Genomic DNA, 12,238 nt, shown 5'->3' on the forward strand with positions numbered 1-12,238 from the left:
CGCTAACTTCTTGGCGAATATCCACTTCAGCACCTTCCCCGTTTCCGAATACGCGATATATTCGCTCGCCTTGAAGACTTAGCATTAAGGATGCAATATTAAAACACGCCATAAGAGCATTCCAGAAAACCAAAACACAAGGGCGTAGTTGGCTCCGTCCTCGCCAACTTCTTGGCGATCATCCAATTCTGCATCGCCTCTGTTTCCGAATACGCGAAATTACCGTTTGCCTTAAAGGCGTAGCATTAAGAATGCGCAAGTAAACTATTCAATAACTACATTCCAGACAACCCAAAATCATGTGCGTAGTTGGCTCTTTCCCCGCGGAATTCGTGGCGATCTTCCACTTCACCATAACCACCGTTTCGGATTACGCGAAATTATCGTTCGCCTTGAAAACTTAGCATTAAGAATGCACTATGAAAACACTCCATAAGTGCATTCCAGAACACCCAAACACATGGGCATTTATGGCTCTGTCCTCGCTAAATTAGCGGCGATCATCCACTTCAGAATCGCCCCCGTGTTCGAAACTCGCGGAATTATATTAAGAAATAAAGGCGTAGCATTAAGGATGCAACATAACAATTGCAGTAACCCAACAGGCAACCAAAAAGCATGGGCGTAGTTGGATCCGTCCTGACCATCTTCGTGGCGATCACCCACTTCATTATAGACCCAATTTAGAAATGCGCGAAATTATCGCTCGCCTTGAAGACTTAGCATTAAGGATGCAATATTAAAACACTCCATAAGAGCATTCAGGAAAACCAAAACACATGGGCGTAGTTGGCTCCGTCCTCGCCAACTTCTTGGCGATCATCCAATTCTGCATCGCCCCTGTTTCCGAATAAGCAAAATTATAGTAATACTTAAAGACGTAGTGTTATGAATGCATCATAAAATTAAGAATAACTACATACCAGACAGCCCAAGCGCATGGGCGTAATTGGCTCCGTCCTCGCCAACTTCTTGGCGATCGTCCAATTCAACATCGCGAAGTTATCGTTCGCTTTAAAGGCGTAGCATTAGGAATGCAGCATTAAATTAATAATTGCAGTCCAGGAAACCCATGAACATGGGAGTATTTGGCTCCGTCCTCGCGAACGTCGTGTGATAATCCACTTCAGCCCCCCATCATCCCCGAATACGCAATATAATCGCTCGTCTTGAAGACTTAGCATTAGGGATGCAATATTAAAACACACAATAGCTGCATTCCAGAAAGCGCAAACACATGGGCGTAGTTGACTCAGTCCTCGCCAATTTCGTGGCCATTATCCACATCAGTATCTCTTCCGTTTCGGAATGTTAAAATAGTGTCGTTAGCCATAAAGGCGTAGCGTTCAGAATTTAACATTAAATTATTCAATAACTGCTTTCCAGACAACCAATACACATGGGCGTAGCTGGCTCCGTTCTCGGCAACTTCGTAGCGATCATCCACTTCAGCACCTCTCCCGCTTCCGAATACGCGATATAATCGCTCACCTTGAAGACCTAGCATTAAGGATGCAATATTAAAACGCAAAATCGCTGCATTCCAGAAAACGCAAACACATGGGCGTAGTTGACTCAGTCCTCGCCAACTTCGTGGCGATCATCCACTTTAGAATCGCCCCCGTTTCGGAATGCGATAAATTTTTCATTTTCATATAGGCGTAGCATCGAGCATAAGGCATTAAATTATTCAATAACTGCATTCCAGACAACCCAAACACTTTGGCGTAGTTGGCCCAACTTCGTGGCGATCATCCTCATGAGCATCTCCCCCGTTTCGGAATACGTAAAATTATAGTAAGACTTATGGGCGTAGAAATGAAATGCAACATGCAATTATCACTAATTGCATTCCAGACAACCCAAACACTTTGGCGTAGTTGGCTCCGTCCACGCCAACTTCGTGGCGATCATCCACATCAGCATCGCCCCCGTTTTCGAATGCACGATAAAATCGCTCGCCTTCAAGACTTAGCATTAAGGACGCCCCGGGTTCGAAATTCGAGGAATTATATTAAAACCTAAAAGCGTAGCATTAAGGATGCAACATAACAATCGCAGTAACCCAAAAGACTACCCAAAAGCATGGGCGTATTTGCGTCCGACCTAACCAGCTTCGTGGCGATCACCCACATCAGCATCGCCCCGCTTCGGAATACGCGAAATTATCGTTCACCTTTAAGACATAGCATTAAGAATGCAGCATTAAATTAATCAATAACTGTATTCCAGGCAACCCAAGCACATGGGCGCAATTAGATCCATCATCGCCACCGACATGATGATCATCCACTTCAATATCAACGCCGCTTCGGAGCACGCGAAATTACTGTTAGCCTTAAAGGCAAAGCATTAAGAATGCAACGTTAAATTATTCAATAACTGCGTTCCAGAGATCCCAAAACATGGGATAGTTGGCTACGCCCTCGCCAACATCCTGGCGATCATCAACTTCAGCATCGCCCCCGTTTCGGAATACGCGATATTACCGTTAGACTTAAACGCGTAGCATTAAGAATGCGCAAGTAAACTATTCAATAACTGCATTCCAGACAACCCAAAGGCATGTGCGTGGCTGGCTCCTTTCCCGCGGAATTCGTGGCGATCTTCCACTTCAGCATAGCCCCCTTTTCGGATTACGCGTAATAATCGCTCGTCTTGAAAACTTAGCACTAAGAATGCAATATGAAAACACTCCATAAGTGCTTTCCAGAAAACCCAAACACAGTGGCGTTTATGGCTGTCCTCGCCAAATTAGCGGCGATTTTTCACTTCAGATTCGCCCCCGGGTTCGAAATTCGCGGAATTATATTAATACCTAAAGGCGTAGCATTAAGGATGCAACATAACAATTGCAGTAACCCAACAGACAATCAATAACCGTGGGCGGAGTTGGATCCGTCCTGACCAACTTCGTGGCGATCACTCACTTCAGTATAGACCCAGTTTAGAAATGCGCGAAATTATCGTTCGCCTTAAAAGCGTAGGAATAAGAATTCCACGTTAACTCAACCAATAAGTGCATTCCGGAAAACCCAAAACATGGGCGTAGTTGGCTCCGTCTTCGCTAACTTCTTGGCGAATATCCACTTCAGCACCTTCCCCGTTTCCGAATACGCGATATATTCGCTCGCCTTGAAGACTTAGCATTAAGGATGCAATATTAAAACACGCCATAAGAGCATTCCAGAAAACCAAAACACAAGGGCGTTGTTGGCTCCGTCCCCGCCAACTTCGTGGCGATCATCCACATCAGCATCGCCCTCGTTTCGGTATACGCGAAATTATCGTTCGCCTGAAAGTCGTAGCATTAAGAATGCAGCATTAAATGAATCAATAACTGCCTTCCAGGTAACCCAAACACATGGGCTTAATTATACCCGTCCTCCCCACCTACGTGAAGATCATCCACTTCAATATCAACGCCGTTTCGGAATACGGGAAATTACTGTTAGCCTTAAAGGCGTAGCATTAAGAGTGCAACTTTAAATCATTCAATAACTGCGTTCCAGACATCCCAAAAGCATCGGCGTTGTTGCTTCCGTCCTCGCCAACATCGTGGCGATCATCCACTTCATCATCGACCCCGTTTCGGAATACGCGAAATTAGCGTTAGCCTTAAAGGCGTAGCATTAAGAATACAACATTTAATTAATCAATAACTGCATTCCAGACAACCCAAACACATGGGCGTAGCTGGCTCCGTCTTCGCCAACTTCGTAGCGATCGTCCACTTCAGCACCTCTTCGTTTCCGAATACGCGATATAATCGCTCGCCTTGAATACTTAGCATTAAGGATGCAATATAAAACACACAATAGCTGCATTCCAGAAAACGCTAACACATGGGCGTAGTTGACTCAGTTCTCGCAAAATTCGTGTCGATCATCACTTCAGAATCGCCCCCGTTTCGGAGTGCGATAAATTAATCTTTAGCCATAAAGGCATAGCATTAAGAATGCAGCATTAAATTATTCAATAACTGCATTCCAGACAACCCAAGCACTAGGGCGTAGTTGGCTCCGTCCTCGCCAACTTCGTGGCGATCATCCACATCAGCATCGCCCCAGTTTCGGAATACGGTAAATTATAGTAAGACTTATGGGCGCAGAATTAAAAATGCCAAATGCAATTATCACTAATTATCAATAATTATCAATAATTGCATTCAAGACAGCCAAAACAAATGGGCCTAGTTAACTCCGTCCTCGCCTCCTTTGATGATCATCCACGTCAATAACTGCATTTCAGACAATCCAAAACCATGTGAGTAGTTGGCTCCGTCCCCGCGGAATACGTGGAGATCTTCACCTTCAACATAACCCCCGTTTCGGATTACGCGTAATAATCCCTCGCCTTGAAAACTTAGCATTAAGAATGCAATATGAAAACACACAATAGCTGCATTCCAGAAAGCGCAAATAGATGAAATTGTCGTTAGCCAGAAAAGCGTACCATTAAGAATTCAACATTAAATTAAACAATAACTGCATTCCAGACAACCAAAACTCATGGGTGTAGTTGGTTCCGTCCTCGCCAACTTCGTGGCTATCATCCACTCAGCATCGCCCCCGGTTCTAATTAGCAAAATTAGCGTTCATCTTAAAAACGTAGCATTATTAATGCAACAATAAATTAATCAACTGCATTCGAGACAACACAAACACTTTGGCGTAGCTCGCAACGTTCTCGCCAACTCCGTAGCGATCATCCATTTCAGCACCTCTCCCGTTCCCGAAAACGTGATACAAGTCTCTCCAAGAAGACTTAGTATTAAGGATGCAATATTAAAACACACAATAGCTGCATTCCAAAAAACGCAAATCGATGGGCGTAGTTGACTCAGTCCTCGCCAAATTCGGGGCGATCATCCACTTCAGAATCGCCCCCGTTTCGGAGTGCGATAAATTAATATTTAGCCATAAAGGCATAGCATTAAGAATGCAGCATTAAATTATTCAATAACTGCATTCCAGACAAACTAAACAATTGGGCGTAGTTGGCACCGACTTAGCCAACTTCGTGCCGATTAATCACTTCAGCATCGCCCGAGTTTCGGAATTCGTAAAATTATAGGAAGACTTCTGTGCGTAGAATTAAAAATGCAACATGCAGGTATCACTAATTGCATTCAAGACAGCCCAAACCCATGGGCGTAGTTGGCTCCGTCCTCGCCAACTTCGTGGCGATCATCCACATCAGCATCGCCCCCGTTTCGGAATACGCGAAATTATCGTTTGCCCTAAAGGCGTAGCATTAAGAATGAGCAAGTAAACTATTCAATAACTGCATTCCAGACAACCCAAAAGCATGTGCGCAGTTGGCTCCGTCCTCGCGAACTTCGTGGTGATTATCCACTTCAGCACATCTCCCGTTCAAGAATACGCAATATATAATCTGCCCTTGAAGGCTTAGGATTAAGGATGCAATATTAAAGCACACAAGAGCTGCATTCCAGAAAGCGTAAACACACGGACGTAGTTGTCTCAATCCTCGCCAACGTCGCGGCGATCATCCACATCAGCATCGCCCCCGCTTCGGAATACTTGGAATTATACTAGGACTTATGGGCGCAGAATTAAAAATGAATCATGCAATTATCACTAATTGCATACAAGACAGCCCAAACAAATGGGCCTAGTTGGCTCCGTCCTCGCAAAATTCGTGGCGATCATCCACATCGGCATCGCCCCCATTTCGGAATGCGCGAAATTATCGTTTGCCATAAAGGCGTAGCATTAAGAATGCAACATTAAATTAATCAATAACTGTATTCCAGACAACTCAAACTCATGGGCGTAGTTGGTTCCGTCCTCGCCAACTTCGTGGCGATCATCCACTTCAGCATCGCCCCCGATTCTCATTAGCAAAATTATCGTTCATCTTAAAAACGTAGCATTATTTGTGCAACAATAAATTAATCAATAACTGAATTCGAGACAACCCAAACACATGGGCGTAGCTGGCAACCTTCTCGCCAACTTCGTAGCGATCATCCACTTCAGCACCCTTCCTCCCCGTTTCCGAATACGCGATATAATCGCTCGCCATGGAGACTTAGCATTAAGGATGCAATATATAACACACAGTAGCTGCATTCCAGAAAACGCTAACACATGGGCATAGTTGACTCAGTCCTCGCCAAATTCGTGGCGATAATCACTTCGGAATCGCCCCCGTTTCGGAATGCCATAAATTTATCATTAGCCATAAAGGCGTAGCATTAAGAATCCAGCATTAAATTATTCAATAACTGCATTCCAGACAACCCATGCACTTGGGCGTAGTTGGCTCCGTCCTCGCCAACTTCCTGGCGATCATCCACATCAGCATCGCCCCCGTTTCGGAATACGTGAAATTATAGTAAGACTTCTGGAAGTACAATGAGAAATGCAACATGCAGTTATCACTATTTGCATTCAAGACAGCCCAAACACATGGGTGTAGTTGGCTCCGTCCTCGCCAACTTCGTGGCGATCATCCACATCAGCATCGCCCCGCTTTCGGAATACGTGAAATTATAGTAAGACCTATGGGCGTAGAATAAAAAATGCAACATGCAATTATCACTAATTGCATGCGCAATTATCACTAATTGCATTCAAGACAACCCGAACAAATGGGCCTAGTTAGCTCCCCCCTCGCCGACTTCGTGGCGATCATCCACATCAGCAACGCCCCCGTTTCAGAATACGCGAGATAATCGTTTTCCTTGAAGGCGTAGCAATAAGAAGAGCAAGTAAACAATTCAATAACTGCATTCCAGACAACCCAGCAGCATGTGCGTATTTGGCTCCGTCCTCGCGAACTTCGTCTCCCGTTCAAGAATACGCAATATATAAGCTCGCCTTGAAGGCTTAGGATTAATTATGCAATATTAAAACACACAATGGCTGCATTCCAGAAACCGCAAAATCTTGGGCGTAGTTAACTCAGTCCTCGCCAACTTCGTGGCGATCACTCACTTCAGAATCCCCTCCGTTTCGGAATGAGGAAGAAATAATCGTTAGCCATAAAAGCGTAGCATTAAGAATACAACATTTAATTAATCAATAACTGCATTCCAGACAACCGAAACTCATGGGCGTAGTTGGCTCCGTCCTCGCCAATTGCGTGGCGATCATCCACTTCAGTATCGCCCCCGTTTCTGAATGCCATAAATTTATCATTAGCCATAAAGGCGTAGCATTAGGAATGCAGCATTGAATTATTCAATAACTGCATTCCAGACAACCCAAGCACTAGGGCGTAGTTGGCTCCGTCCTCACTAACTTCCTGGCGATTATCCACATCAGCATCGCCCCCGTTACGGAATACGCGAAATTACCTTTTGAATTAAACTCGTGGCATTAAGAATGCACATTAAATTAATCAAAGAGTGCATTCGAGACAACCCAAACACATGGGCGTAGCTGGCTCGTTTCTCGCCATCTTCGTAGCGATCTTCCACGTCAGCACCACACCCGTTTCCGAATACGCGATATAATCGCTCGCCTTGAAGTCTTAGCATTAAGGATACAATATTAAAACACACAATAGCTGTATTTCAAAAAAACGCAAGCACACGGCGAAGTTTTCTCATTCCTAGCCAACTTCGTGGCGATCATCCACTTCAGAATCGCCCCCGTTTCGGAATGCGATTAATTTATAATTAGCCACAAAGGCGTAGAATTAAGTAAGCAGCTTTAAATTATTCAATAACTGCATTCCAGGCAACGCCAATAATTGGGCGTAGTTAACTCCGTCCTCGCCAACTTCGGGGCGATCGTCCACTTCAGAATCACCCCCGTTTCGGAAAGCGATAGATATATCATTAGCCATAAAGGCATAGCTTTAAGAATACAGCATTAAATTATTCAATAACTGCATTCCAGATAAACTAAACAATTGGGCGTAGCTGGCTTCGTCCTCGCCAACTTCGTAGCGATCATCCACATCAGCATCGCCCCCGTTTCGGTTTACGCGAGTATCGTTTTCCTTGAACGCGTAGCAATAAGAATGAGCAAGTAAACTATTCAATAACTGCATTCCAGACAACCCAACAGCATGTGCGTAATTGGCTCCGTCCTCGCGAACTTCGTGGTGATTATCCACTTCATCACATCTCCCGTTCAAGAATACGCAATATATAAGCTCGCCTCGAAGGCTTAGGATTAAGGATGCAATATTAAAACACACAATAGCTGCATTCCAGAAAGCGCAAAATCATTTGCGTAGTTGACTCAGTCCTCGCCAACTTCGGGGCGATCACTCACTTCAGAATCTCCTCCGATTTGGAATGAGGAAGAAATTGTCGTTAGCCATAAAAGAGTAGCATTAAGAATGCAAGATTTAATTAATCAATAACTGCATGCCAGACAACCCAAACTCATGGGCGTAGTTGGTTCCGTCCTTGCCAACTTCGTGGCGATAACCCACCTCAGCATCGCTTCCGCTTCATGTTATCAAAATTATCCTTCAGCTTAAAAACGTAGCAATGTTAATGCAACAATAAATTAATCAATAACTGCATACGAGACAACCCTAACTCATGGGCGTAGCTGGCTCCGTTCTCGCCAACTTCGTAGCAATCATCCACTTCAACACCTCTTCGTTTCCGAATACGCGATATAATCGCTCCCCTTGAATACCTAGCATTAAGGATGCAATATAAAACACACAATAGATGTATTCCAGAAAACGGTAACACATGGGCGTAGTTGACTCAGTCCTCGCCAAATTTGTGGCGATCATCACTTCAGAATCGCCCCCGTTTCGGAATGCCATACATTTATCATTAGCCATAAAGGCGTAGCATTAAGAATGCAGCATTAAATTATTCAATAACTGCATTCCAGACAACCCAAGCACATGGGCGTAGTTGGCTCAGTCCTCGCCAACTTCGTGGCGATCATCCACATCAGCATCGCCCCCGTTTCGGAATATGTGAAATTATAGTAAGACCTATGGGCGTAGCATAAAAAATGCAACATGCAATAATCAATAATTGCATTCAAGACAGCCCAAACAAATGGGCCTAGTTGGCTCCGTCCTCGCCAACTTCGTGGCGATCATCCACATCAGCATCGCCCCCGTTTCGGAATACGTGAAATTATAGTAAGACTTATGGCCGCGGATTTAAAAATGCAAAATGCAATTATCACTAATTGCATTCAAGACAACCCAAACAAATGGGCCTAGTTGGCTCCGTCCTCGCCAACTTCGTGGCGATCATCCACATCAGCATCGCCCCCTTTTCGGAATACGTGAAATTATAGTAAGACTTATGGCCGCAGAATTAAAAATGCAAAATGCAATTATCACTAATTGCATTCAAGACAGCCCAAACAAATGTGCCTAGTTGGCTCCGTCCTCGCCAACTTCGTGGCGATCATCCACATCAGCATCGCCCCCGTTTCGGAATACGTGGAATTATAGTAAGACTTATGGCCGCAGAATTAAAAATGCAAAATGCAATTATCACTAATTGCATTCCTGACAACCCAGACACATGGGCGTTGCTGGCTCCGTCCTCGCGAACTTCGTGGTGATTATCCACTTCAGCACCTCTTCGTTTCCGAATACGCGATATAATTGCTCGCCTTGAATACTTAGCTTTAAGGATGCAATATAAAACATACAATAAATGCGTTCCAGAAAACGCTAACACATGGGCGTAGTTGACTCAGGCCTCGCCAAATTCGTGGCGATCATCCACATCAGCATCGCCCCCGTTTCGGAATACGTGAATATATAGTAAAACCTATGGGCGTAGAATAAAAAATGCAACATGCAATTATCACTAAATGCATTCAAGACAGTCCAAACATATGGGAATAGTTAGTTCCGTATTCTCCACCTACGTGATTACCATCCACTTCAATATCAACGCCGTTTCGGAATACGGGAAATTACTGTTAGCCATAAAGGCGTAGCATTGAGAGTGCAACTTCGAATCATTCAATAACTGCGTTCCAGACTTCCCGATACCATCGGCGTAATTGACTCCGTCCTCGCCAACTTCGGGGCGATCGTCCACTTCAGAATCACCCCCGTTTCGGAAAGCGATAAATTTATCATTAGCCATAAACGCATAGCATTAAGAATACAGCATTAAATTATTCAATAATTGCATTCCAGACAAACTAAACAATTGGGCGTAGTTGGTTCCGTCCTCTTCAACTTCGTGGCGATCATCCACTTCATCATCGCTCACGGTTCTAATGAGCAAAATTATCGTTCATCAAAAAACGTAGCATTATTAATGCAACAATATATTAATCAATAACTGCATTCGAGACAACCCAAACACATGGGCGTAGCTGGCAGCGTAATAGCCAACCTCGTAGTGATCATCCACTTCAGCATCGCCCCCGTTTCGGAATACGTGAAATTATAGTAAGACTTATGGCCGCAGAATTAAAAATGCAAAATGCAATTATCACTAATTGCATTAAAGACAGCCCAAACAAATGGGCCTAGTTGGCTCCGTCCTCGCCAAATTCGTGGCGATCATCCACATCAGCATCGCCCCCGTTTCGGAATATGTGAAATTATAGTAAGACCTATGGGCGTAGAATAACAAATGCAACATGCAATAATCAATAATTGCATTCAAGACAGCCCAAACAAATGGGCCTAGTTGGCTCCGTCCTCGCCAACTTCGTGGCGATCATCCACATCAGCACCGCCCTCGTTTCGGAATACATGAATATATAGTAAGACCTATGGGCGTAGAATAAGAAATGCAACATGCAATTATCACTAATTGCATTCCAGACAACCCAAACACATGGGCGCAGCTGGCTCCGTCCTCGCGAACTTCGTGGTGATTATCCACTTCAGCATCGCCCCCGTTTCGGAATATGTGAAATTATAGTAAGACCTATGGGCGTAGAATAACAAATGCAACATGCAATAACCAATAATTGCATTCAAGACAGCCCAAACAAATGGGCCTAGTTGGCTCCGTCCTCGCCAAATTCGTGGCGATCATCCACATCAGCATCGCCCCCGTTTCGGAATATGTGAAATTATAGTAAGACCTATGGGCGTAGAATAACAAATGCAACATGCAATAATCAATAATTGCATTCAAGACAGCCCAAACAAATGGGCCTAGTTGGTTCCGTCCTCGCCAACTTCGTGGCGATCATCCACATCAGCACCGCCCTCGTTTCGGAATACATGAATATATAGTAAGACCTATGGGCGTAGAATAAGAAATGCAACATGCAATTATCACTAAATGCATTCAAGAGAGCCCAAAACATATGGGCATAATTAGATCCGTATTCTCCACCTACGTGATTATCATCCACTTCAATATCAACGCCGTTTCGGAATACGGGAAATTTCTGTTAGCCATATAGGCGTAGCATTAAGAGTGCAACTTCGAATCATTCAATAACTGCGTTCCAGGCTTCCCGATAACATCGGCGTAGTTGACTCCGTCCTCGCCAACTTCGGGGCGATCGTCCTCTTCAGAATCACCCCCGTTTCGGAAAGCGGTAAATTTATCATTAGCCATAAAGGCATAGCATTAAGAATACAGCATTAAATTATTCAATAACTGCATTCCAGACAAACTAAACAATTGGGCTTAGTTGGCTCCGTCCTCTTCAACTTCGTGGCGATCATCCACTTCATCATCGCCCACGGTTCTAATGAGCAAAATTATCGTTCATCAAAAAACGTAGCATTATTAATGCAACAATAAATTAATCTATAACTGCATTCGAGACAACACAAACACATGGGCGTAGCTGGCAGCGTTCCCGCCAACCTCGTATTGATCATCCACTTCAGCATCGCCCCCGTTTCGGAATACGTGAAATTATAGTAAGACTTATGGCCGACGAATTAAAAATGCAAAATGCAATTATCACTAATTGCATTCAAGACAGCCCAAACAAATGGGCCTAGTTGGCTCCGTCCTCGCAAACTTCGTGGCGATCATCCACTTCAGCATCGACCCCGTTTCGGAATACTCGAAATTTCCGTTAGTCTTGAAGGCGCATCATTAGGAATGCACAATTAAACTATTCAATTACTGCATTCCAGACAATCCAAAACCATGTGCGTAGATGGCTCAGTCCGCGCGGAATACGTATAGATCTTCCACTTCAGCATCGCCCCCGTTTCGGATTACGCGTAATAATCGCTCGCCTTCAAAACTTAGCATTAAGAATGCAATATGAAAACACACAATAGCTGCATTCCAGAAAGCGCAACACATGGGCGTAGTTGACTCCGTCCT

The sequence above is a fragment of the Anabrus simplex genome, chromosome 9 (assembly GCF_040414725.1).
Source record: "Anabrus simplex isolate iqAnaSimp1 chromosome 9, ASM4041472v1, whole genome shotgun sequence".
Classification (NCBI taxonomy): Eukaryota; Metazoa; Arthropoda; class Insecta; order Orthoptera; family Tettigoniidae; genus Anabrus; species Anabrus simplex.